The 26,273-nt window shown below is 45.5% G+C and overlaps 1 long non-coding RNA gene across 2 annotated transcripts in view; it reads right to left on the minus strand.

Moving 5' to 3' along the window:
- The window catches only part of LOC117352554, a 109,208-nt gene that overhangs the window by 10,470 nt on the left and 72,465 nt on the right, over window positions 1-26,273 (minus strand). Inside the window, exons 3-4 of one of the 2 annotated variants that reach the window (XR_004537720.1) lie at window positions 26,048-26,129; window positions 14,459-14,748 (exon numbers count right to left, since the gene is read on the minus strand). This is a non-coding gene — a long non-coding RNA (uncharacterized LOC117352554). Of the gene's footprint in view, window positions 1-14,458; window positions 14,749-26,047; window positions 26,130-26,273 lie in introns of those variants that run through there. The other variant, XR_004537721.1, reaches the window with a different exon arrangement.

Genomic DNA, 26,273 nt, shown 5'->3' on the forward strand with positions numbered 1-26,273 from the left:
AACGACCCAACTGTCGAATAACCTCCGCAGGCACCCCCACCTCGAAATCACTGGTAGCAGCCCCTATGCGAAAGGAGTGCGTGCCGAAGCGCATCGGCTCAACGCCGCAATGACCCAGAGCCCGATGCAAAACTGCCAGAAATTGGAAACGAGTAAGGCGAGTGCCGTCGGCATGAAGAAACAACGCCGTCCGAATCAGGTCGAACCGCCATGTAGGCAGACAGAGATTGGACGGGGCACGAAGTACAGCCCTCCACTCGGTGCAATACTATCATGTGCCCTCTGCCCAGCTGATCCGACTTAGACCGGGCGATGAATAACCGCACTGTATCCCCATCCACAAGCACTTGACTATGCAGGAGACCGCGCATGCCCTGTAAGTCGGACGGGTGAACAAGCAACTCACCCACTCGTAAAGCCCCGAAGAACGCCAAGGAAAAAGCCGCCCTAAATAAACCAGCTTCAAAGCCCAAATGCGCAATCCCAGGCAAAACCCCTAAGATGCGGGATAACAATGCATGCGTGATAGGCAACCGGGAATCCGGCAACCGCGGAGCCACCCGATCCCAGGCCGCCAGCATCCTGCGTGGCAAAAATCCCGTCACTGGGCAGAACCACCCGAAGGCCCTACAAAAGAAAGCAAAGCCTGCCAGATGACCCGCCGCTGCACTACAAGAACAGCCCGCAGAAAGGGAATCAGCTAAGAAGTCCGCTAACAAGACCTCAGTGACAGGGCCGGGGACAGTTGAACACTGTGACAAAACCCCGATTGTACCGAGTCCAAGTAGCAGGAGCTACGGACTGCTGCAACAGGCTCCAGATCCGCTCACCACCAGGTTCCACAAGTGCTCCAGCATCGGTGACCCGTCCGTCTTCGCTGTCAGCGCCAGCTGCCGGAACTGCAAAAATTGAAATCGAGAAAGGGCATCAGCAAGCTCGTTCTGAACCCCGGGGATGTGGCGAGCCCGAATGTATAAATTAAGATGCAAACAGCGTAAGACAAGTTCCCGCATCACCGCGTTCACCTTCAAGCATTTCGCAGCTTGCCGGTTCACCACCTCCACCACCCCCATGTTGTCACACCAGAAAATAACATGCCGATTCCGTAACTTCTCCGGCCACAACTCACACGCCACCAACAAGGGGAAAAGTTCCAGCAAGGTCACATTGCAAGTAATACCCGCCTGACGCCAACCCTCAGGCCACGCTGCCGCGCACCAGTCCTCCTGACAATAAAGATCAAAACCCACACCGCCAGCAGCATCCGATTGCAGCTCGAGATCCACGGAAGAGACGTCGGGAAGCTGAATCGGGAGTGACCCGTTAAACTGGGATAAGAATAAAGACCACATCTGCAAGTCCGCTCGAATCCCCGCTATAATCCGTACGAAGTGTCTACGATCACGTATACCCGATGTCGCCACCGCCAGACGACGAGAAAAGGCTCGGCCCATAGGCAGTACCCGACAGGCAAAGTTAAGGGACCCCAACAAAGATTGAAACACCCTCAGAGTAGGTTTACGGGTGTCCCGAACAAGCGAAATCAAAGCTAACAACTGTCGCACTTTACCTAACGGGAGCCGAGTCACCATAGCCACCGAGTCAATCTCGATCCCCAAGAAAGTGAGACAAGTAGTGGGCCCTTCTGATTTATCAGCAGACAACGGCACCCCAAATTCAGCAGCCATGGCTTCGAAAGTAGATTTCAAGAGACTACAATCACCAGAACCCGCTCCACCAACGAAAAGAAAATCATCCAGATAGTGAACCACCGACTCGACGAACAGTAACCCAATGCAGAAAGGAGCTGAACAACTCAAAGAATGCACAAGAGATGGAACAACCCATCGGCAGACAGCGATCAAAGTAAAAGGCACCCTCGAAACGAAACCCCTGCAGAGGATACGAAGACAGATGAACCGGCAATAACCTAAAGGCTGACTCGATATCCACTTTAGCCAGCAAAGAACAACTGCCCGCCTGGCGAACGAGGTGTAAGGCACAGTCGAAGGAGGCATAGCGGACAAAGCAAAGATCGCGAGGAATACCATCATTCACTGAGCGCCCCACGGGCCTGGACAAATTATGGATCAGGCGATATTTGCCCGGCTCTTTCTTAGGGATAATCGCCAGAGGGGACAATACCATCACAGGGAACGGGCACTCCTGAAAGGGCCCCGCAATTCGCGCCCGATCCAGTTCTTCACACAACTTACGTCGCACCTCCACCCGCAACTGAGACACCGAAGAAGCGTTGGACGCCTGAACATTAGCCAAAGGAAGTGAATATGGAATAACAAAACCCTCACTAAAGCCCCGGACAAGCGTCGCAGCGGCCCGCGCATCACTGTAGAGGTCCAACCAAGGCCTCATGGCACCCACCCGGACTGGGGTGGGCAACCCCTGCACCCCGACCTCACTTAGCCAGGGTGGGAGGTGGCCCAGCTCCCTTCTTGGGGCACTTGAGCGCTGAGTGCCCTTGCCCGCACAAGGAGCAGGCATGACGGAAACGACAGTCCGTAAAGGAACAGGAAGATTTATTGAACTGCCAGCAAAGGCCAGGACCCCCCCCCCCCCAGCCCCCGGGCCCCCAATGGGACGAAAGGAACGAGCCCTCCCAGAGAATTGAGACCCCGGCTTCCCCGACGCACTCAATCCTGACCCCGCAGGTTTCGACATATGAGTGAGCCACAGATTGATGTCCTGCGTACCCCAGGACATGTGCCAGTTTTCCTCCATCTTGTCGCGGAACGCTTCATCGTAGTTGAGCCACGACCACCCGCCGAACCGCTGATAAGCGTCGAGGATGGAATCAGCATAGGCCAGCAACAGGCCGTAGTCCTGAGGGCGCTCCCGCCCCCAGACACTCGCCAACCTAAAAAATGCACGCGTCCAATTCACAACATTGCAGGACACCAAGCCCACCCTTTGCTTCCCCCCTCCTTCTTACTCTTCTTCTTCCGCCCACGCACTCTGCCCTCCAGAAGCCGAAAAACGTCAACGCACGTACGCTTCTGGATCGTACGACGGAGAGACCGCGGAACCTTCTCCCACAGTTCCGACAGCGCCACGAGAGCCGGAGCCCCCCGACTATCCCCCTCCTGCGCTGGCTTCTCACCCGCCCCCCGCCGAGGTGACCCTGCCGAGGAAGACGACGTCGAAGAGGAAGAGGAGGTTAAAGAAGACGAAGAGGACGAAGAAGAAGAAGCCCTACTCCGACGGCCCTTCCGACCCTTCTTCTTCCCTTTCCGCTTCCCCCCTTGTCCCCAACCCCAGCCTCTAAGGCCATGTTACCCGTGGTCCTGACTCCTCCAGGTCCGCTTCCCGCACCTGCCGCTCCAGGAGTGGCGCCCTCTGAAGCAACCACCATAACAGGGCTCTGGCTCGCCTGCATTGGCTCCTCAACTCCGGTCCGCGGGGCTTCCATCCGACCTCCAGTCGAAACTCCGGCAGAACAGGGCTCCATGAAGCACTCACGTCCAGCGGCGGGATCCTGGGGGAAAAATCCAAACAGGGGCCAGCAACCTGCACAGTATGAGGAGAAGTTAACCCTGGGGGCCAAGCCCCCACCAACTGATCTCCCCCCCTTCCAACCTCCGAGACCTGCTCCCAAAAGAGGTGCCAGGGCCCCCAGACGGCGATGGAACAGCTCCTGGGAACGGAGGAGGACCCATAGCCCAGGGGCCGGATCCCCAAGGAGAACCCCAAGGCCCAAATGCCCACGGCGGCCACCAAGAAGTCGCCGGTGACCCACGACCCAACTCAGACGTGGAGGGAAACACGGGGGTATCCACCCCAACCTCACCCCTCACCCCAGAGGAATACGCCGGCCCACCCTGCTGGCCAGGCTCGAACCCAGCCCAGACTCCCCTGGAACCACCCGGAGCTGCTAAAGGCACTGCAATAGAAGGCACACTCCCAGCAGCAGAAGCCCTCCCAGCTTCCTCAGTAGCAGCTGCTGAAGGCTCCACAGGCACACAGCCTGCTCGAGGGACGTCTCTACCCCTCCCACGGCCTCCCTGCAGCCTGCTTCTGCCCCTGCGGGCCGACCCCGCGCAGCCACTACCAGAAAGCACCTCCCCCCCTACCTCCAGCGCTATCGTGGTTCGGGCAGCCGAACGCGAGCGCTGAGGAGGTAAAGATCGGCCCCTCCCACCAGAGGCACTCACCGGCTCCCGGTCTTCTTCGTCCAGCGAGTCTCCGGCTAACAGGGACAGCTCCGCAGGATCAGCAGCATCAGAGGTGGGTGCACGCGCCATCCTCCCGACCCGACACTTGCCGCCGACACCCTCCGCCGTTCGGACACCCGAAATCGAAACCGACCACGTGGCAGGCCTCAGGACTTCGCGAACCGCCGACCCCGACAAAGCAGCCTCGGAGGACCGGAAACCGTTACGGTCCTCCGAGAGCCCTGCTTATATACTCTCTCCCCACCCTACCCTGCGGCCCCAACTCGACCCTTTAGGAGGTCCCTCCCACGGCAGGAAAGACCTCCCCCCCCTCAATTTAGCTTCCCTGCCTGCCTAACCGCCCATTCCTAACTTTTACCCGACGGACGGCTCCGCGGGCCTCCCAGCTCCGCGTTAGAACCGCCCGTCGAGACAAGCTCTCGGGCTTTTTATTCTCTTCTTGGTTAGGCTGAGAACTTTTCAGTGGCCCCTCATAATACTTATAAAACAACTAATAAGCACACATCAGAACATTCAAATAACCTAGATATGACATTGAGTTGTTCAGTCAACAGTCATTCAATAGCCAGCGCAGGATTTTTTTTAAAAAAAGTTTTTGTCCTGGTTAGGTGGCATGTTGCATTAAGTTGTCTGTCAGATCTGGAGACAGACTAATATCTTCTTTTGGTGGCTTGATGCGACCTCTTAAATTCTAGGACATGTAAACTTTATGCAATAGTACACATCAATCAATTTCAGACAATATAAAACCAAGTTCAATTTGCTAGACTACTTGAGTCAGACAGTTGATTAGCCTGATAATACACAGGACTTTTTACTCCAAAAGGAGACTTTGCTTTTGTCATTGATTAACTGTCTGCTCTTGCACTATTGACCTTCACTAATTTGTTGTGTTGTCTGTCATTTAATTACAGAAGGTCTCTTTCTGGCCCTAAAATTGTTTGATGGATACATAGAGGAAACCTGTGTCTTTGCAGTATGTTAATTTTTAATAGTGTTCTCTGCCAGCCTGCAAACATTTCCCTTTGATACTTTACAGCTGTATGTGATGATCAGCAGCCCTTCTCTGACAAAGTCTAAATCTATCAAGGTATAAAATTCAAGGCACTAAATTCAACCCCTAGTTACTGTTTACATTGTATTTTGAAAGATTTACTAAAACCCCAAGAATGACCTCTACATACAATATTTTCAAATAATATAAAGTTATAAATATAAATACAATATATCCAAATAATATAAATTTCCATAAGGTATCTTTGTGGTAAAGATAGAGCAGAGCAAACATCATATGACATTTGACTTGTCAATTTTCAAATAGTTCATGTTTTTGCAAACGAGGAACACTTTTAACAAGTCTAACACAACACAACTGAACTAACAAGCCAAAGGCACACAAAAGGACACCTAGGGGCAGCAGGCTAACCAACACATAACAGGCAGACTAGCCAACACACAGGCAGACTAACTAACATACAGCTAACCAGCCAGCAGGCAAACCAAAACACAGCAGGCAGGCAGACTATCACACAGAAGGTAGGCTAACCAACACACAACTGGCAGACTAACTAACCAACACACAACAGTCAGACTAACCAACACACAGCAAGCAGACTAACTAACATACAGCTAAGAAGACTAACTAACATACAGCTAACCAGACAGCAGGCAAACCAGCCAACACACAAACAACCAGAGTACACGCCCAGTGGAAAAGACAAGATCAGGAATGGCAGGGAAGACAAGAAGCACCAAGACTAAGTCATGATCAACGCCCCGGCTGCCGAAGAGATCCAGATGAAGATGAAGGCAACAGTCTCCGTGCAGACCGAAGAGGACCCTTCCCAATGGATGACGGAGGTCGCTGTACAGACCGAAGTGGAGCCCCAACTGAAGACTTCAGTCTCTGTGCAGACAGAAGAGGACACCCAGCAACAGCCCAACGGAGACATCCTGCAAGAGCTGAGTCTGAGGGAAGAAGTGCAACGGCTAAGGAGTATCCGGGAGGGCGAGGTGTTCATCGTCCTCCAAGAGCTGTCTCAAGTCTCCAAGCAAGTTCACGAAGATAGGTCCATCCTTAAGACACCCGAACCAACCAGACATGCAGCTTTGGAAGTAACGACTGGGATACAAGAAGAAACTCAAGACAATGACACCTGGCAACTAGTCACCTCTGCAAGCAAACACAGAAGGCAGTCCTCCTCTTGGATTTCTTCAAGCAAGTACAGCAATCCCACATCAATACCGCAGATCACCCTGAGCAACAGATTTCAGCTCCTACAAGAAAGATCCACCAGCAGAACTCAGGAGGACTGTCAAAAGGACTTCCAGGAGTGTAATCTTGAAACCCGGTAGGTGACCCCAACTCAAGAAGCAATGAATCAGCACCCCCCACAAGAAGCATAGACTTCGGTTCCAGGGAAAATGGCAGAAGCACTGATAAAAGAAAACATCGATCAACATTTTGAAAAACATGAACTTCTGATAACCAGCCAGCATGGTTTCTACAAGGGAACATCGTGCCTAACGAACTTATTGCACTTCTTCGAAGGGATCAACAAACGGATGGACAAAGGAGACCCCATAGACATCATATATCTAGATTTCCAAAAAGCCTTTGACAAGGTGCCCCATGAACGTCTACTCCGGAAACTGAAGAACCATGGGGTGGAAGGAGACGTACATAGATGGATCAGAAACTGGTTGGAGGGTAGAAAACAAAGGATAGGAGTGAAGGGTCACTACTCCGACTGGAGGAGGGTTACGAGTGGTGTCCCGCAGGGCTCGGTGCTCGGGCCGCTGCTATTTAATATCTTCATAAATGATCTAGAAACAGGGACGAAGTGCGAGATAATAAAATTTGCGGACGACACCAAATTATTTAATGGAGCTCGGACTACAGAGGACTGCGAAAAGTTGCAAAGGGACTTAAACAAATTAGAAGAATGGGCGGCGAAATGGCAGATGAAGTTCAACATTGAGAAATGTAAAGTATTACATGTGGGGAGCAGAAACTCGGGGTACAACTATAAAATGGGAGGGATGTTATTGAATAAGAGTACCCAGGAAAGGGACTTGGGGGTAATGGTGGACATGACAATGAAGCCGTCAGCACAGTGTGCAGCGGCCGCTAAGAGAGCGAATAGAATGCTTGGTATAATCAAAAAGGGTATTACAGCCAGAACGATAGAAGTTATCCTGCCGTTGTATCGGGCGATGGTGCGCCCGCATTTGGAGTACTGCGTCCAATATTGGTCGCCGTATCTTAAGAAGGATATGGCATTAGTCGAGAGAGTTCAAAGGAGAGCAACACGTCTGATAATAGGTATGGAAAACCTGTCATATTCTGAGAGATTGGAGAAGCTGGGTCTCTTTTCCCTGGAGAAGAGGAGACTTAGAGGGGATATGATAGAGACTTACAAGATCATGAAGGGCTTAGAGAGAGTAGAGAGGGACAGATTCTTCAAACTTTCGAAAAATAAGAGAACAAGAGGGCATTCGGAAAAGTTGAAAGGGGACAGATTCAAAACAAATGCTAGGAAGTTCTTCTTTACCCAACGTGTGGTGGACACCTGGAATGCGCTTCCAGAGGACGTTATAAGGCAGAGTACGGTACTGGGGTTCAAGAAAGGATTGGACAAATTCCTACTGGAAATGGGAATAGAGGGGTACAGATAAAAGATTACTGCACAGGTCCTGGACCTGTTGGGCCGCCGTGTGAGCGGACTGCTGGGCACGATGGACCTCGGGTCTGACCCAGCAGAGGCATTTCTTATGTTCTTATGTATGTTCTGCATGGATTTCTGTTACCAATGAGCATTACCTTACATTTCTTGGCATTAAAATTTAGTTGCCAAGTACTGGACCATTGTTCTTGTAAAAGTAGATCCTGCTCCATAGCGTTGGGACTGGTTTCGCTGTCAGGTTCCGTTGCCTTGCCCACAATGTTGCATAGTTTAGCGTCATCAGCAAATAATGTAATTTTGCCTCGAAGTTCCTGAGTTAGATCCCTTACAAAGATATTAAATAGCATCGGGCCAAAGACCGAGTCCTGCGGCACTTCACTGGTTACTCTCAACATTTTTGATGGAATACCGTTTATCATTATCCTTTGTAGTCTGCCACTGAGCCAGTCTTCTACCCATTTAGCCAGTGTTTCTCCTAGTCCTATCGCGTTTATCTTGTTTAACAACCTATGGTGTGGGACACTATCAAAAGCCTTGCTGAAGTCTAAATACACGACATCCAGGGACTCTCCCCGTCCAGTTTTTTTGTTACCCAGTCAAAGAAGCTTATCAGATTGGATTGACAAAACCTTCCCTTTGTAAAGCCATGCTGGTGGGGATCCCTTAATCTTTCGTCATCCGGAATAGTGTCCAATCTATTTTTAATCAATGTTTCCATGAGTTTACTCACTATTGATGTGAGACTCACTGGTCTGTAATTTTCAGCCTCTGACCTGCATCCCTTTTTGTGGAGTGGAATAACGTTGGCAGTTTTCCAGTCCAAGGGAACTTTTCCCTTGCTTAGGGAAAGATTGAAAAGCTCGGCTAACGGTTCTGCCAGGACATCTCTCAATTCTCGAAGTACTCTGGGGTGTAGATTATCCAGGCCCATAGCTTTGCTTACCTTTAATTTTGATAGCTCATGGTAGACATTGCTCGCTATAAATTCCATATCTCAGAATGGGTAGCTCCGAGCTCCCCTTTGTCTGTAGCTGAGGTCCGGATCCTGGCGCTTCGCAGGTGAAGACTGTGCAGAAGTAGTTATTGAGTAGTTCTGCTTTGTCTGCGTCCAAATCTGCAAAGCTACCGTCAGATTTCTTTAGGCGCCCAATACCGCTTGTGTTCTTCTTCCTGTCGCTAACGTATTTAAAAAAGGATTTATCCCCTTTTTTAACCTGCCTAGCTATGTTTTCTTCCATCCGGAGTTTGGCCTCTCTGACTGTCGCTTTATCTTTTCTAGATTTCGCCAGGTAGGTTTCTTTAGATTCCGGTCGTTGTGATTGTTTGTAGGTTACAAAAGCTTTTTTCTTTTGCTTTACTAGATCTGAGATCTCCGCAGAGAACCACTGTGGTCTATTTTTTCTGCCTCTTTTGCTCATAGTTTTTATGTATCTGTTGGTTGCCTCTTGCAGAGTAGATTTCAGAGCTGTCCATAGCACCTCTACATTGTCCGTTGTGCTCCGGTTTTCCAGCGCTATGTAGACATATTCCCCCATGCCCTGAAAGTTAGTTCCTTTAAAATTTAGGACCTTAGTCAATGTATTTTACCTAGTGGTCCCTTTTTTGAGGTGGAACCACACCATGTTGTGGTCGCTGGAGGTTTCTCCCACCGATACCTCTGTGACACTATCTCCGTTGGTGAGTAACAGGTCCAGGATTGCCTGATCCCTGGTGGGTTCTACTACCATCTGCTTGAGGCGTGCTCCACGCATGGCGGCTAGTAGCCTCTTGCTGCCACTGGTAGTAGCGGAGGGTTTGTTCCAGTCCACATCAGGCATATTGAAGTCTCCCAATAACACTGTGTCTCCACGCAGTGTGATGGTCTCAATGTCATCAATTAGTTCATCGTCTGCATCCTCCCTTTATCTTGGTGGTCTGTATACAACACCGAGGTACAGGCATTTGTTATTCCCCCTGGCAAGGTTCACCCAGAGGGATTCTCCCTTATACTTGATGTCTGTGATTCTAGTAACTTTGATGTCTTCTCTAATGTACAGAGCTACTCTTCCTCCTGATTTTCCTTCTCTGTCGCGACGGAGTAAGTTATATCCTGGTATGACCATATCCCATCCGTGGGACTCCGAGAGTTTCTGATATCGCCACTACGTCAAGGTCGGCGTTCCTCATTTCCGCTTCTAGATCCAGAATTTTATTGCCCAAGCTGCGGGCATTAGCATACATGGCTGTCCATACTTTTTGTTTGTATGGAGTGTTATCTGGCCAAGATAGTTTGTCTCTTTTAATCTTGCTTTTGTCGCCCTTATTATTGCCTTTGTCTCCTTTAGTAATATCCCCCACTTTATCGACTTGATTACTTACCTCTGGCTCCCCTGACTCCAAGATGGAATCACTGTCTCTCCCTCTGCCCCTTGCCTTATCGACTCAAATACTTACCTCAGATGCTAAGTCTCTGTCTCTCGCTCTGGCTCCCTGTGAATTGACGCAAGATAATTTGCTTTCCACAATCACGCCTCTGTCCCCTTTAGTATTCAAGCGATTACTTACCTCAGATTCCAAGATGGAATTACTTACCCTACCAGTGTGAGAGTGGGTCCCCTCCCCCAGCTCACCTAGTTTAAAGCCTTCCGTTGCAGGTGGGCCAGGCGTCGTCCCAGGACGTTCTTCCCTCTTCTGGTTAGGTGTAGCCCATCTGGTCCCTGCAATCCCTGAAGTGCCTCTCCGTGGTCCAGGAAGCCGAACTTCATCTCTTTGCACCATCCTCATAGCCATTCGTTAGTCCTCTGGATCTGTTCTTCTTTAGCGCTCCCCTTGTTTCTTACTGGTAGGATAGAGGAGAAGACCACCTGTGCTTCCAATTTCTTCAGCTTCTCACCTAGGGCTCTGAAGTCTTCTGTTATCTTCTCCGGTGAGTTCCTGGCAGTGTCGTTTGTCCCAACATGGATGAGGAGCATTGTGTAGTGGTCTTGGGGCTTGATTATTTTTCCTATGCAGGTAGTCACATCCTGGATCCTGGTTCCTGGTAGACAGCAGACCTCTCTTGATTGTAGATCTGGTCTGCATACCAGTCCCTCAGTTCCCCGCAGCATAGAGTCCCCAATGACAACCTGTAGTTTCCCGGGTCACCTCTTGATCCCTTTTTAAAGATGGGCGTAACGTTGGCTATCTTCCAATCTTCCGGGATCTCGCCTGTTTTCAGGGATAAGTTGCAAATTTGCTGCAGTAGTTCCGCTATCTCATCCTTTAATTCCTTCAGAACCCTTGGATGTATGCCATCCGGACCCGGGGATTTGTCAGTTTTTAGTTTTTCTATCTGCCTACGAACGTCCTCAAGGCTCACTTCTATGGATGTTAATTTTTCTGCCTGACTTCCGTTGAAGAATTGTTCAGGTTCCGGCATGTTGGACGTGTTTTTGTTTGTAAATACAGACGAGAAGAACATGTTAAGCCTTTCTGCCACTACCTTCTCCTCCTTCACCACTCCCTTCCTGTCTCCGTCGTCCAGCGGTCCCACTTCCTCTCTAGCCGGCTGCTTCCCTTTAACATATCTGAAGAATGGTTTGAAATTTCTTGCTTCCCTGGCTAGCTTCTCTTCATACTCTCTTTTGGCTTTCCGAACCTCACGGTGACATTCTTTTTGATGCTTCTTGTGCTCTTTCCAGTTCCCCTCAGTTTTGTCCTTTTTCCATTTCTTGAATGATTTTTTCTTATTGCCTATCGCTTCCTTCACTGTTTTGGTTATCCATGCTGGGTCTTTTGTTTGATTCTTTTTACACCCCTTCCTGAATCTGGGGATATACAGATTTTGCACCTCGCTCACCATGTCCCTGAAGAAGGACCAGGCATGATTTACCGTTAGCCAAGTTTTGGAAGTGTTCCTAAGTTTCTTCCTTACCAATTCCCTCATTGCTTCGTAGTTTCCTTTCCTGAAGTTAAAGGTTGTCGCAATGGATCTCTTGCCTTTTGACACTCCTACCTCAACCTTGAACTTGATCATATTATGATCGCTGTTTCCCAACGGTCCCACTACTTCTACTTCCTTTGCAAGTCCCCTTAACCCATTTAGGATTAGATCCAGAGTGGCATTTCCTCTCGTCGGTTCTCTAACAAGCTGTTCCATGAAAAAATCCTGTGTAGCTTCCAGGAATTTTGTCTCCCTAGCGCATTTCGAGCTTCCAAGCCTCCAGTCTATCCCAGGGTAGTTGAAGTCTCCCATAATAACCGTGTTGCCGCTTTTGCATTCACGCTTCATTTCGGCTTCCATTTCCTCATCGATATCTCTGGTTTGCCCAGGTGGGCGATAAAATAGGCCCATCTTTATACACTTTGAACAAAGAGAACTTAACAAGAATTGTTGCAGAAATGGACTTGGGAGTAATCATCTGGGAAGATATCAAAGCTGCCAATCAGGTGGAGAAAGCTACAGCCAAAGCTAGACAAATGCTGGGTTGCATCAGAAGGTAACTTTATCAGCCGAAAGCCTGAAGTCATACTGCCATTATACAGATCCATGGTGAGACCGCACCTGGAGTACTCTGTCCAGTTTTGGAAGCCACACTATCAAAAGGATGTGAAGAGAATGGCCACTAGGATGGCCTCAGGACTTAGAGATCTCCCATACGAAGAGCATCTGAGCAGACTGCGCTTATACTCTCTCGAAGAGCGCAGAGAAAGGGGGGACATGATAGAAACATTTAAATACATCACGGGCCGCATTGAGGTGGAGGAAGAAATCTTTTTTCTTAAGGGTCCCACAGCGAAATGAGGGCATCCGCTAAAACTTAAGGGGGTAAGATTTCACGGTGACACTAGGAAATACTTTATCACCGAAAGGGTGATTGATCGATGGAATGGTCTTCTACGCCAGGTAGTCGAGGCCAGTAACATGCTCGACTTGAAGAGATGTTGGGACAAACAGGTGGGGTTGCTGCAGAGTTATACTTAAAAGATAGACTCTCAAAGGAGGGAGGGTTCTTGAGTGGGTAGACTTGTTGGGCCGCTGGCCCTTTTCTGCTGTCATACTTTATGTTTCTATGTCTACATAAGGCAAATTTTTGAAGAGAAAGAACTTGTATTGCCCTTCTTTCAAAAAGGAATGTACGCCAAAATTCAAAAATGAATGCAAATACTGGGAACTAGGTTGGCCACTGTTGTAAACAGGATACTGGGCTTGATGGACCTTCAGTCTGTCCTAGTATGGCAATTCTTATGTTCTTAAGTTCTTATTTATTTACATAAGAACATAAGAATAGTCTTACTGAGTTAGACCAATGGTCCATCTAACCTAGTATTCAGCCTTCACAGTGGCCAATCCAGGTCACAAGTACCTCGCAAAAACCCAAATAGCAGCAACATTTACCCTCTGATGGAAATGACTGTGCATGGTAAAATAGCAGGGCTGACTCAGCCTATGGACCAGGTGAGGCCCTGACCTAGGACGCCTGACCCTGACTTAGGGTGCCAGTGGTAAAGAGCACCAAAATCCCAGTCCAGTCTACCTTCAAACTTCTAGAGCAGGGGTGTCCAACCTCAGCCCTCGCCAGGTTGGGTTGTCAGGATTTCCCAAATGAATATGCATGAAACCTATTTACATACAATGGAAGCAGTGTATACAAATAGATCTCATACAAATACATTGGGGAAATTCTGATTGTAATTTTTTGCTGCATGCTACAGCTCGGTTTGTTTACCCCTCTGTTTGTGGTTGTGCATACAAGAGGTTTCTGCAATGACTATTGTCTTACCAAGCTGCTAGCTGGGATGCTGATCTTCATAGATTATATCTCTCTACATCTTGCAAGCATTGTAGGAAATTGTTGAAATCAACTTTGCTTGTGAAATTTCTGGGGAATTGATTTGTAAATCACTGTGATTGTTCAGTCTCATTAGTTTGTTAACCACATAGAACTGAGAGGTTTTGAAGTATAAAAATATGAGTTTATGTTATGTTAAAACCCAACTGGATTGTGGCCCTCGAGGACCAACATTGGATAATCCGGTTCTAGAGGGACGAATGATGCCCTTTATTATCAGTGCTCTGAGCCAGTGCCTCACCTGGGCCAGCAGAAGGAGGCGACAAGAGGGGGGAGATACCAAATCATAGGGGAGGTGGGAGGAGATATAACAGATTGCAGGGTGGGGAGCAACACCAATGCAAAAGTTAGTTCAGGGCGCCTTAATCTCTTGAGTCGGCCTTGTAAAATATCATGTGTTCTTTTCAAAATATCACACACACACTATTTTCTTCCTCTTACTTACAGCTGGCATATGCTAATGGGAATATTCCCTCATTCCAGCTAGAAGTACATATGCTATTCTAATCTAATCTGAATTTCTGTATCACACTTATCCAGTACAGGTTTAAGGTGATTTACAAGCAAAGAAGCTCATACAGAAATATTGGGAATAACAATAACATCAACATGCTAAATATAGCTTACAAGATTACATACAGAAATATAAAGTACAGGTTCAGGGTGATTTACAAGCAAAGAGGTCCATACAGAGATATGGGGAATTACAATGACATTAACAGCTTTTGAGATTACATGGGAAAATATAATGTCAGTAAGCTTGGCTTGCAGAGGCATTATACTGCAAGGATCAATCATTGAAATGATGAGGGTGTCATAGTTGAAATGATTGCATGCCATTCTTAGGTTAGCGATGAGATTGTTTTGCTGGTTGTAAAAATCTGTCAAATAAAAATGGTTTTCAGTTTTTTTTCAAAACCTGAGGTAGCTCAACTCAGTCCTGATGGTTGTAGGAAGGCCATTCCAGGTTCTGGTGGCTACATAGGTGAATAGGGAGTTAAATATACATTTGTATTGATTCCATTTGATGATGGGATGATCAGTTGGTGTGTGTCAAAAATTCTAGATGATGAGAAGAAGGAACCGGAGAAGAGGTGTATTATTAGTTCTGATGTTTTGGTGTGTAGAGTGTGATATTCAGTACTGGGGTTTTTATTAAACATAGAAACATGAAGGCAGATAAGGGCCAAATGGCCCATTTGGTCTGCCCATTCACAGAATCCACTATCTCCTCCTCTCCCTAAAAGATCCCACATGCCCGTCCCACGCTTTCTTGAACCTGGACAGTCTTTGTCTCCACCACCTCTACCGGGAGACTACTCCATGCATCTACCTCCCTTTCTGTAAAAAATATTTCCTTAGATTATTCCTGAACCTATCACCTCTTTTTTGCGGGGTGGTTGATTTATTTTTATTGAAGCAGAACCATGACAAACAGGATATCAACTCTGCAAATAACATCAATACAAAATGAGGAATAGTAGGAAAACATTATGCAATATGAGCGCAGAGCTTCCATTTTAACTGTATAGAATCCCCCTCTCCCAGGCAGATAGTCACCTCACAGTAGAATAACACAGGCAGATACAAATTATAACATAAACAAGCATGTATGCCATAATCGCTGGTACCCAGATCTCCAGCCACTGGCAATTTCGGTAAATCCGTGCGCCTCCCGTAGGCCATGTCACGCATAGACACTTTCCAGGCTCTCAGCTGCAGAGCTGTTTCATCCATCCAGACCCTAAGTATGCCCTTCTTGGCCAACAGGAGGGCAGAAAAGATGAACTTGCAGTGGGAGGGCAACAAGTGTTGTTGTTCCAGATCAGCAGGGTGACCAAGAATGAGAAGCTCATAGTGATTGTAGCGATTGACAGAGAAACCCTGCAAGGAAGTCCAGAATTCCCTACCAGTAGGGCCCCAACATATGACACTCCACCAACATATGCAGTAAAGTACCCCTCACACATTTACACTTCACACACTCATCTCCCTTCTACAGTGTTGCCCTTGCCCCCTGAGACCTAGATACATAAGCCCTATGAATTATTTTATATTGCAGTTCTTGTAATTGTGCATTCCGCGAGCTCTTAGCTATCTGGGTAAAATATTCTTGCAGATGCTTTTCTGTAATTGAGGTACCCAGGTCAGCAGACCACTGCAAAACCAGACACTGCAAATGAGAAAACTGTCTTTCTTCACTGCCCACCATTCCACGGAGATACTAAATTCTGAGAAATTGGATGGTGAAGAAAAATATTTATCAATTCACAAAAAAGAATGCCCCCCTGGGGTGGCTTTGATGCTTTTGATGGTAATATTAATGCTGAAGCTGGAAATATGTAAAATATTGTAGAGGTGACCCCACCCATGCCCTATGGCCCTCCCCACCTCCAAACTCTGCCACCAAACACCACATCCAATCTGTCTCAGAAACCCTATATGCAACCAACGTCCACTCATACACAGACAAACCTCCCCCCCCAGCTGCCAAACCACTCTTACATTATTGACTTTCACTAATGTGTTGTCTGTCATTCCTTATCTTTACAGAAGGTCTCTTTCTGGCCCTAAAATTGTTTGATGGATACATAGAGGAAACCTGTGTCTTTGCAGTATGTTAATTTTTAATAGTGTTCTCTGCCATCCTGCAAACATTTCCCTTTGATACTTTACTGCTGTATGTGATGATCAGCAGCCACTCCCCGTACTCACTCCCTGCACACAACTCTCCCACCAAACACCATCACCAAACCAAAGAAACACCCCATAATAAAAAATTTATTAACCCCTCAGGCCCCTCCCCTTACACCTTTCGCACCCCACTATCCCACAAAAACTGAACAAGGCTGGTGACATATTCAAAACAAACCTAGTGCCAGCCTATATAGAGTCCAAAAAGTTGAAGCTGAGCAGGGAACAGTACTGAAACCTCAAAGTCAATGGAGTCCATACTAAATAGACAAAACTGCTCACCAGCCCCTGCTGTAAATCAATAACCTAAGCAGTATAGCTGTAACAGACCAAGTGAAAGATCAAAAAAGGAGGTTTTTTGACAAATTTCTGCAGCATGTCCAGGGTATCAAAGGTTTTTGCACCATCCATGGCAAACACACACATCTTGGCAGGAAATTGCATAGCAAACTTAAGACCTTTATTTTTCAACTCTGCGCACTAGGGCACTAAGGCCTTCCAACTGGTTATCACTGCAGATGAATAGTCATTAAACAGTAAGAACCTCTTACCATCATATAGTAGATCACCTTTATTTGCGGTATAGAGACAATTTTTGTCCTTTTCGGCAAATTCCGGGCAATAACTTGTCTGGTCTTACCATCCTCTGTTCGTTTGGGACCCAAATGATGCACTTGCCCTACCTTGATAGTGGAGCCAGATCCAACAGCCTCTAGAAGCCATGATTGTATGGGGAACCAGAGTGCCTCATCTGAGACCGATTCAGGAATGCCTATGATTCTCAAGTTGGTACGGTGTCCCCTGTTTTCCTGGTTTTCTAGTCTAGTATAGAGCCGCTTGCATAGCTGTTCTAGCCTGAAAATTTGGGCTGTCATAATGCCTGTAGAATCTTCCCGTGTGGACATTCAATTCTTCACATGGTTCTACTGTTCAAAACTGTCTCTGACATCAATGGATACCTGCAGTTTTGAGAGCTTGTCCTTGATCACGGCAGAAATATTTCTAGTAAGTTCATGAACCACCTCATCTTGCAGGGTAACCACAGACAGCATCAGTAGAAACTCCTAGGCCATCTTAGAAGTTGACTCTCTTTTCTCTCGAGCAGACCATACCGCTTTAATCAGCATAGCACATTCACCAATGAAAGAAGTAATGGCAAATTTGATATCAACAGGTGCCAGCACTCTGCTCCAAGGTAAGTTGGCACAAGATTAAGCATTGTGGTGTGGGGAATTATATCAGAAAGCAGAAATCAGGTGAGAGCTGAGGCGAAGAGCCATCACTCAGCCCTGCGTCATCATCTCTTAACTTTATCCTGTGCTCTCTAATTCTGGAGCTTCCTTTCAAATGAAAGATTTGCCTCATGCGCATTTATGCCACATAGGATTTAAACATTTCTATCATATCTCCCCTCTCCCACCTTCCCTCCAAAGAATACATATTGAGATCTTTAAATATGTCCCCATATGCCTTATGACAAAGACCACACACCATTTTAGTAGCCTTCCTCTGGAATGACTTCATCATTTTTATATCTTTTTGAAGGTGCGGTCTCCAGAATTATACACAATATTCTAAATGAGGTCTCACCACAGTCTTACACAGGGGCATCAATACCTCCTTTTTTCTACTGGCCATACCTCTCCCCATGCATCCTTCTAGCTTTCACCATCAACCTTTTGATCTGTTTGGCCACCTTAAAATCATCACATACTATCACACCCAAGTCCTGCTCCTCTTTTGTGCACTAAAGTTCTTCACCCCCTAAACTGTATCCTTTCCTCGGGTTTTTGAAGCCCAAATGCATGACTTTGCATTTCATAGCATTAAATCTTACCTGCCAAATTTCATATCATTCTTCAAGCTTCGCTAGATCCTTCCTCATCAGGGATGTCTACTTTATTGCAGATTTTGATACATAGAAACATGACGGCAGATAAAGGGCAAATGGTCCATCTAGTCTGCCCATCCACAGTAACCATTATCTCTTTTTCTCTCTGAGAGATCCCACATGCCTATCCCAGGCCCTCTTGTATTCAGACACAAAATATAGCTATGACAATATTCTGTGTTGGTTGAGAAATACTCGATTCTCTTATTTACTTGCTGACAGTGTTAAACATTGGACATTAATTGTTTTCCTTGAATGTTCACTTTATTCTATCTTGTGCAATTTGTATACTCAGTGCACTTTAGTTAAATTGTTTTAACCATACAGTGGTATCTTTTATCTTGCACAAATGGCAGATTTTAAAATCTTTTTATTACTGTTTATTGATTTTAACATCATTAAGTGCAATAATAAAATCAATTTTAATTTTAACACATTGTGTTATTATGAATTTCTTTAACCTTATCTATTGTTTTTAATTCTGCCTTTATTATGTTATATCTCCTTCATTTAAATTCTCTCCAAAATTCTATTTTCCAACGGTTCTCCCTTTTACATCTATTCCTTTTTTCTCCTCTCTTCCACTACCAAAGTACTATTCAGATCAATGCTGTCTAGTTAAAATGTTTAACATTAATCTTCTTCTTTATTTTTCACTTCTTTATCAACTTTCAGGTGCTTTAGTTAGATTGTGAGCCTTCGGGACAGTAAGGGAATTTATTAAGCACCTTTCTTACTTCTTACTTTCAATTTTAAATGTATATTTTCTTAAAATCGCTTAGAACCTAACGGATGTAGCGGTATACAAGAAATAAATTACATTACATTATCTTATAACATTGCTAGGAGAGGAACCAGGTTACAGGCACTTACTTGCCTGAAACCTGCTCTCCCTCTTTTTTCAGTGAATTGCCACTGGGATGAGAGTTTAGCAAGGGAACCTTAGGCACCCGTGATCAAGCTTTATCCTTTACCAACATAAACCTCATCCAGGAGGGTATTTATACTATGGATTCTCATGTGTTCTCTTAGCACAGCTAAGGAGAATGTTCACTGCAATAATTTTAACCAGGTAAATTGCTATTTACCCAGGTAAATGGCTTTGAAAGCTGTCTTCATTATCCTTAAATCTGAATTTTTAAAAAACCTATATAATGAGGGGGAAAATGTGTGAAAATAATGCTACGAGCAAATTCTCAAAGATTCAATGGTTCCATCTTTACGGACAATAAACTCTTACGCCTAATCTGCAGTTATTGTTTCCTCTAAAGATATCTGGAAAATACTTTTTATCCACTACGACTGGATGACATAGTAACATAGTAACATAGTAGATGACGGCAGATAAAGACCCGAATGGTCCATCCAGTCTGCCCAACCTGATTCAATTTAAATTTTTTTTTTTTCTTCTTAGCTATTTCTGGGCGAGAATCCAAAGCTTTACCCGGTACTGTGCTTGGGTTCCAACTGCCAAAATCTCTGTTAAGACTTACTCCAGCCCATCTACACCCTCCCAGCCATTGAAGCCCTCCCCTGCCCATCCTCCTCCAATGGCCATGCACAGACACAGACCGTACAAGTCTGCCCAGTAACTGGCCTAGTTCAATCTTTAATATTATTTTCTGATTCTAAATCTTCTGTAATGTAATGTAATGTAATTTATTTCTTATATACCGCTACATCCGTTAAGTTCTAAGCGGTTTGAAGAAAATATACATTAAGATTATAAATGAGAAGTAAGAAGGTACTTAAAAAATTCCCTTACTGTCCCGAAGGCTCACAATCTAACTAAAGTACCTGGAAATTAATAAAGAAGAGAAAATAAAGATGGTTGAAAAAAGAAAAATTCTATATGAATTTATAGGATGGAAATTAAACTGACAGTGACATCCCACGCTTCTTTGAACTCAGTCACAGTTTTACTCTCCACCACCTCTCTCGGGAGCGCATTCCAGGCATCCACCACCCTCTCCGTAAAGTAGAATTTCCTAACATTGCCCCTGAATCTACCACCCCTCAACCTCAAATTATGTCCTCTGGTTTTACCATTTTCCTTTCTCTGGAAAATATTTTGTTCTACGTTAATACCCTTTAAGTATTTGAACGTCTGAATCATATCTCCCCTGTCTCTCCTTTCCTCTAGGGTATACATATTCAGGGCTTCCAGTCTCTCCTCATACGTCTTCTGGCGCAAGCCTCCTATCATTTTCGTCGCCCTCCTCTGGACCGCCTCAAGTCTTCTTACGTCTTTCGCCAGATACGGTCTCCAAAACTGAACACAATACTCCAAGTGGGGCCTCACCAATGACCTGTACAGGGGCATCAACACCTTCTTCCTTCTACTGACTACGCCTCTCTTTATACAGCCCAGAATCCTTCTGGCAGCAGCCACTGCCTTGTCACACTGTTTTTTCGCCTTTAGATCTTCGGACACTATCACCCCAAGGTCCCTCTCCCCGTCCGTGCATATCAGCTTCTCTCCTCCCAGCATATACGGTTCCTTCCTATTATTAATCCCCAAATGCATTACTCTGCATTGAATTTTAGTTGCCAGGCATTAGACCATTCCTCTAACTTTTGCAGATCCTTTTTCATATTTTCCACTCCCTCTACGGTGTCTACTCTGTTACAAATCTTGGTATCATCTGCAAAAAGGCACACTTTTCCTTCTAACCCTTCAGCAATGTCACTTACATACATATTGAACAGGATTGGCCCCAGCACCGAACCCTGAGGGACTCCACTAGTCACCTTTCCTTCCTTCGAGCGACTTCCATTAACCACCACCCTCTGGCGTCTGTCCGACAGCCAGTTTCTGACCCAGTTCACCACTTTGGGTCTTAACTTCAGCCCTTCAAGTTTGTTCAACAGCCTCCTATGAGGAACTGTATCAAAGGCTTTGCTGAAATCCAAGTAAATTACATCTAGCATATGTCCTCGATCCAGCTCTCTGGTCACCCAATCAAAAAATTCAATCAGGTTCGTTTGGCACGATTTACCTTTTGTAAAGCCATGTTGCCTCGGATCCTGTAATCCATTAGATTCAAGGAAATACACTATCCTTTCTTTCAGCAACACTTCCATTATTTTTCCAACAACTGAAGTGAGGCTCACCGGCCTGTAGTTTCCTGCTTCATCCCTGTGACCACTTTTATGAATAGGGACCACATCCGCTCTCCTCCAATCCCCAGGAATCACTCCCGTCTCCAGAGATTTGTTGAACAAGTCTTTAATAGGACTCGCCAGAACCTCTCTGAGTTCCCTTAGTATCCTGGGATGGATCCCGTCTGGTCCCATCGCTTTGTCCACCTTCAGTTTTTCAAGTTGCTCATAAACACCCTCCTCCGTGAACGGCGCAGAATCTACTCCATTTTCTCGTGTAACTTTGCCGGACAATCTCGGTCCTTCTCCAGGATTTTCTTCTGTGAACACAGAACAGAAGTATTTGTTTAGCACATTTGCTTTCTCCTCATCACTCTCCACATATTTGTTCCCAGCATCTTTTAGCCTAGCAATTCCATTTTTTATCTTCCTCCTTTCACTAATATATCTGAAAAAATTTTTATCTCCCTTTTTTACATTTTTAGCCATTTGTTCTTCCGCCTGTGCCTTCGCCAAAAGTATTTCTCTCTTGGCTTCTTTCAATTTCACCCTGTAGTCCTTTCTGCTCTCCTCTTCTTGGGTTTTTTTATATTTCATGAACGCCAACTCTTTCGCCTTTATTTTCTCAGCCACTAGGTTGGAGAACCATATCGGCTTCCTTTTTCTCTTGTTTTTATTGATTTTCTTCACATAAAGGTCCGTAGCCATTTTTATCACTCCTTTCAGCTTAGACCACTGTCTTTCCACTTCTCTTATGTCCTCCCATCCTAACAGCTCTTTCTTCAGGTACTTTCCCATTGCATTAAAGTCCGTACGTTTGAAATCTAGGACTTTAAGTATCGTGCAGCCGCTCTCCACTTTAGCCGTTATATCAAACCAAACCGTTTGATGATCGCTACTACCCAGGTGAGCACCCACTCGAACATTAGAGATACTCTCTCCATTTGTGAGGACCAGATCCAATATCGCTTTTTCCCTTGTGGGTTCCGTCACCATTTGTCTGAGCAGAGCCTCTTGAAAGGCATCCACAATCTCCCTACTTCTTTCCGATTCCGCAGACGGAACATTCCAGTCCGCATCCGGCAGGTTGAAATCTCCCAACAGCAGAACCTCCTCTTTCCTTCCAAACTTTTGGATATCCACAATCAGATCCTTATCAATTTGCTGCGATTGAGTCGGAGGTCTGTAGACTACACCCACGTAGATAGAAGTTCCATCTTCTCTTTTCAGAGCAATCCATATTGCTTCTTCCTCTCCCCAGGTCCCTTGCATTTCGGTCGCTTGGATATTGATCTTTACATAGAGAGCTACTCCTCCACCTTTATGACCATCTCTGTCCTTCCTAAAAAGATTATATCCCGGTATGTTTGCATCCCATCCATGTGATTCACTGAACCATGTCTCTGTGATAGCAACAATATCTAGATCTGCCTCTAATATCAGGGCTTGCAGATCATGAACTTTGTTGCTTAGACTGCGAGCATTTGTGGCCATCGCTTTCCAGCTATTTTTCTGCGATAATCTCCTTTTTCGTATGGATTTTTGTGTCGTTTCACTTTCCATTGCAATACTAAGAAATGAGTTGCTGATATTGCTTATGTTGCAGCCTTTACTACTATCACATCTTTTCTTTTGCCGGGGGTGGTCTCTATAATTGTCCTTCGTACATACACCACCCCCACCTTCTAGTTTAAATGCCTAGAAAAATATTGTCTAAATTTCTCTGCAAGGTTTCTTTTTCCTGCTGTAGTAATATGTAGCCCATCAGTGCAATATAGCTTCTTGTCCTTCCATGTATTTCCCCATCCTCCTATGTACCTGAAGCCTTCTTGATGACACCAGGCTCTGAGCCATCTATTAAAGTCCTCTGTGTTTTTCATTCTTTGCTCTCCTTTTCCATATGCAGGCAGTATTTCAGAAAAAGCTAAAGTCTTTACAAAAGGTTTCACGCCCTCACCAAGCTCCCAAAAAGCTTTCTGTGCTGCAAGTGTGGAGTTGTTGGCCAGGTCATTTGTTCCCAGATGGATAACAACATCAGTGTTAAAATCCTTAGTTTCTTCCTTAATTATAGTCAGTATTTGCCTGGAACTCCTGGTAGCTGAGGATCCTGGAAGACATTTCACTATTTTGGACTCCTCGCCCTGTGTTCCAAGGTTAATGCCTCTGATGATGGAATCCCCCAACAGTAATAGTTTTCTGTTTTTGGCTTTTTTATTTGTACTTAGGGTGCTCTTGTTCTCTTGAGTTTCCTTCATTGGTTCCAGTCCCACCTCCCTTCTATTTTCCTGAGTATCGCAGTGCACTAGTGGAGCGAAGGAATTCTGTAGAGGTAATATTAGTGAAGGTGGATGTTTCTGTGTTACATGTCGCAGTCTTCCTGAGCCTACTGTGACCCATTTATTCCTGGGCTGTTTTATTCTTTGAGGTAGAGGTGGTAAGTTGGTATGATTTTGTGGAGTGATGGAAGCTGCTTTAATTGTATTCAATTCCTGTTTAAATTTGCAGAGCTCCTCCTTAATACTGGCAAGTTGAAGACAGATGGGGCAAGCCTTAAGCCTCCAAATAGTATGTCTTGGAATTAAAGCACCACAGTGATTGCATAGAATAAAGGTCATCTTGATTGGTTGTGAAGTCCTGATTATATGGGTCTCTATATATGAATAGTGGTCCCTGGGGTTGGTGGGACTATAAGTAAGACTACTAGTAAGGCAGAAATATAGGCTCTATACCACCTAAAACACAGTATTTTAAACAAAACTGCAGGAAGAGGAAATAAGATTTAACAGAGGAAAGAGAAGGATTTTTTGTGCTTTTTTATATTTTTTTTAGTAAGAAACAGGGAGGAGAAGACAGTCAAAAGAGCAGAATATGAAATGCTGAGTAACTTAGCTTTTAGAAGTTCACAGGGCAGCCTTGTTTCAGCAATGACTAATTTAAAGAAACAGCCTGATGAATTTTCAATGTGGTGTTAGCCAAGCAAGTGCATTTCTAAAATCAGTCAACCTCAGAGAAGAGAGTTATTGGGATTTCTTTCAGTCAGGGAACTTTGATCCTGGCCTGACTGATGTTTGTAAGCTGTTAATTTGTCCTGATGGCGAGAGGTAAATTCTCCACTGTTTTACTTTTAACCAACTATCTTAATGATCAGTTTATAAAAGAAAAACTGTGCTAATCTAACCCTGCTACCTCGTCCTCTCCTTTACTTGTCTCCCCCCAGTGTATTGATAAATACACTTGTTTATAAAGGAAATGGAAACCATTTGTTCAACTAATCCGTCCTTCTTAAAATTAAAAATTTATCCCTGTTTCTTATAGTTAAAAGGCCTATTTGCTAAACAGTATTAATGAGTGCTAATGCAGCATTAATGGCAAAGCTATTTTTTTTCCATTAATGCATTTGCATTAAAACAGGTTGATTAATATGCAAAGTTATGCTAAACATTTCATTTACATTTAAATGCAAAATGTTTGGTGCTAACATTTGTACACGTTAACAACATATCAGACCCTAAGCAAGAATACCTTTGTGAACTCCTATCACAGAGCCCCATTTACTTCTTTTATCGGTACCCCCTCCTCCCGCAGTCACATTTATTCTTTAAACTACCCTCCCCCCAAGATCTTCACCCCCCGGCTGCCACACGTCACGTCTCCTAGCATGGGGAGATCTGCAGGGCTTAATTCTGGGTGTGGTGGCAGCAGGAGGTTGTGAGTGACCATGGAGATTGTTGGATTGGAATGACTTATGCTGACTTTTACAAAGCAGCGATAGAGGTTTCTACCGTGGGCTGGTGAGGTAAATGCTCCGACACTCATAAAATTCCTATGAGCTTATTAAGTGTTTCATAGGTATTATGCTGACATCAGTGCCGTAGCAAGGGTGAGATGCACCCGGGGCGGTGGCGATCCTCCCCCATTCTTGTCTCCGCCCCCTGCTCCTTCCCTGCTCCAGCCTGTCGCGCACGCACCCCCCTTCCCTTCCACCTTTAATTGAAGTTGTTGCTCGTTGCGGTCAACAAAGTGCTTTTCGTGACCCTGCCAGTTCTCCCTCTGATGTCACTTCCTATGGGAGGCACCAAGAAGTGACATCAGTGGGAGAGCAAACAGGGTCGCACATTTGGAGGGGAAGAATGGGAAGAGGCAGGGGGTGGAGAGGAGGAGGGGTGCCGGTGCTCCCACCAACATGGCGACCAGGATTGGCCGCCCCTCTCGCTCCCCCTTACTACGCCATTGGCTGACATCATTATATAGGCCCCTTTTACAAAGCAGCAGTAGAGATGCTGCTGCGGTAAATGCACCAAAGCCCATAGGAATTGAATGGACTTTGGTGCATTTAATGTGGCTCTGTGAAAGGAGCTCTGTATGTGTTATTTGAATTCAGTGCTGTTAAATGTATACATTTTTTGATCCTGTTTCATGAAGTTCTATTAGGTTTCAATTTGCTGATTTCAAGTTTAACTCATTTATTATTTTACGTAGCAAAGAAATACAACAGCGTATTACCATTTCTTTTAACTGAACGGTAGTTTCCTGTCTTTTACGAGTATTGTATATTATTTAAAATCCTATAATTGGCTCATCCTGTTTGAACCTCTTAGTCCATATATCCCAACATGTGTCCATCACTGAGCTCAACAACATTTGTTATCCCTTCTCATCTACAGATTCACTCACATTCTGCCAGATCCTCTTGCTTCAATGTTGTTGCTCCTGCTCTATGGGACTTGCTCCCTTGGATCTTCATTCAGAGCTGCCCCTTTAAGAAATGTTAAACCTATTATATTACTCAAACATTCCCCTCTAGGAAACAGAGAGTTAAGATACAATACACTTGTGCATGACCCTTCACAGCAATCTCACATTTTGTCATTGTCTTTCTTCACAGTCCCTGCCTTCGTTT

The sequence above is a fragment of the Geotrypetes seraphini genome, chromosome 1, assembly GCF_902459505.1.
Source record: "Geotrypetes seraphini chromosome 1, aGeoSer1.1, whole genome shotgun sequence".
Taxonomy (NCBI): domain Eukaryota; kingdom Metazoa; phylum Chordata; class Amphibia; order Gymnophiona; family Dermophiidae; genus Geotrypetes; species Geotrypetes seraphini.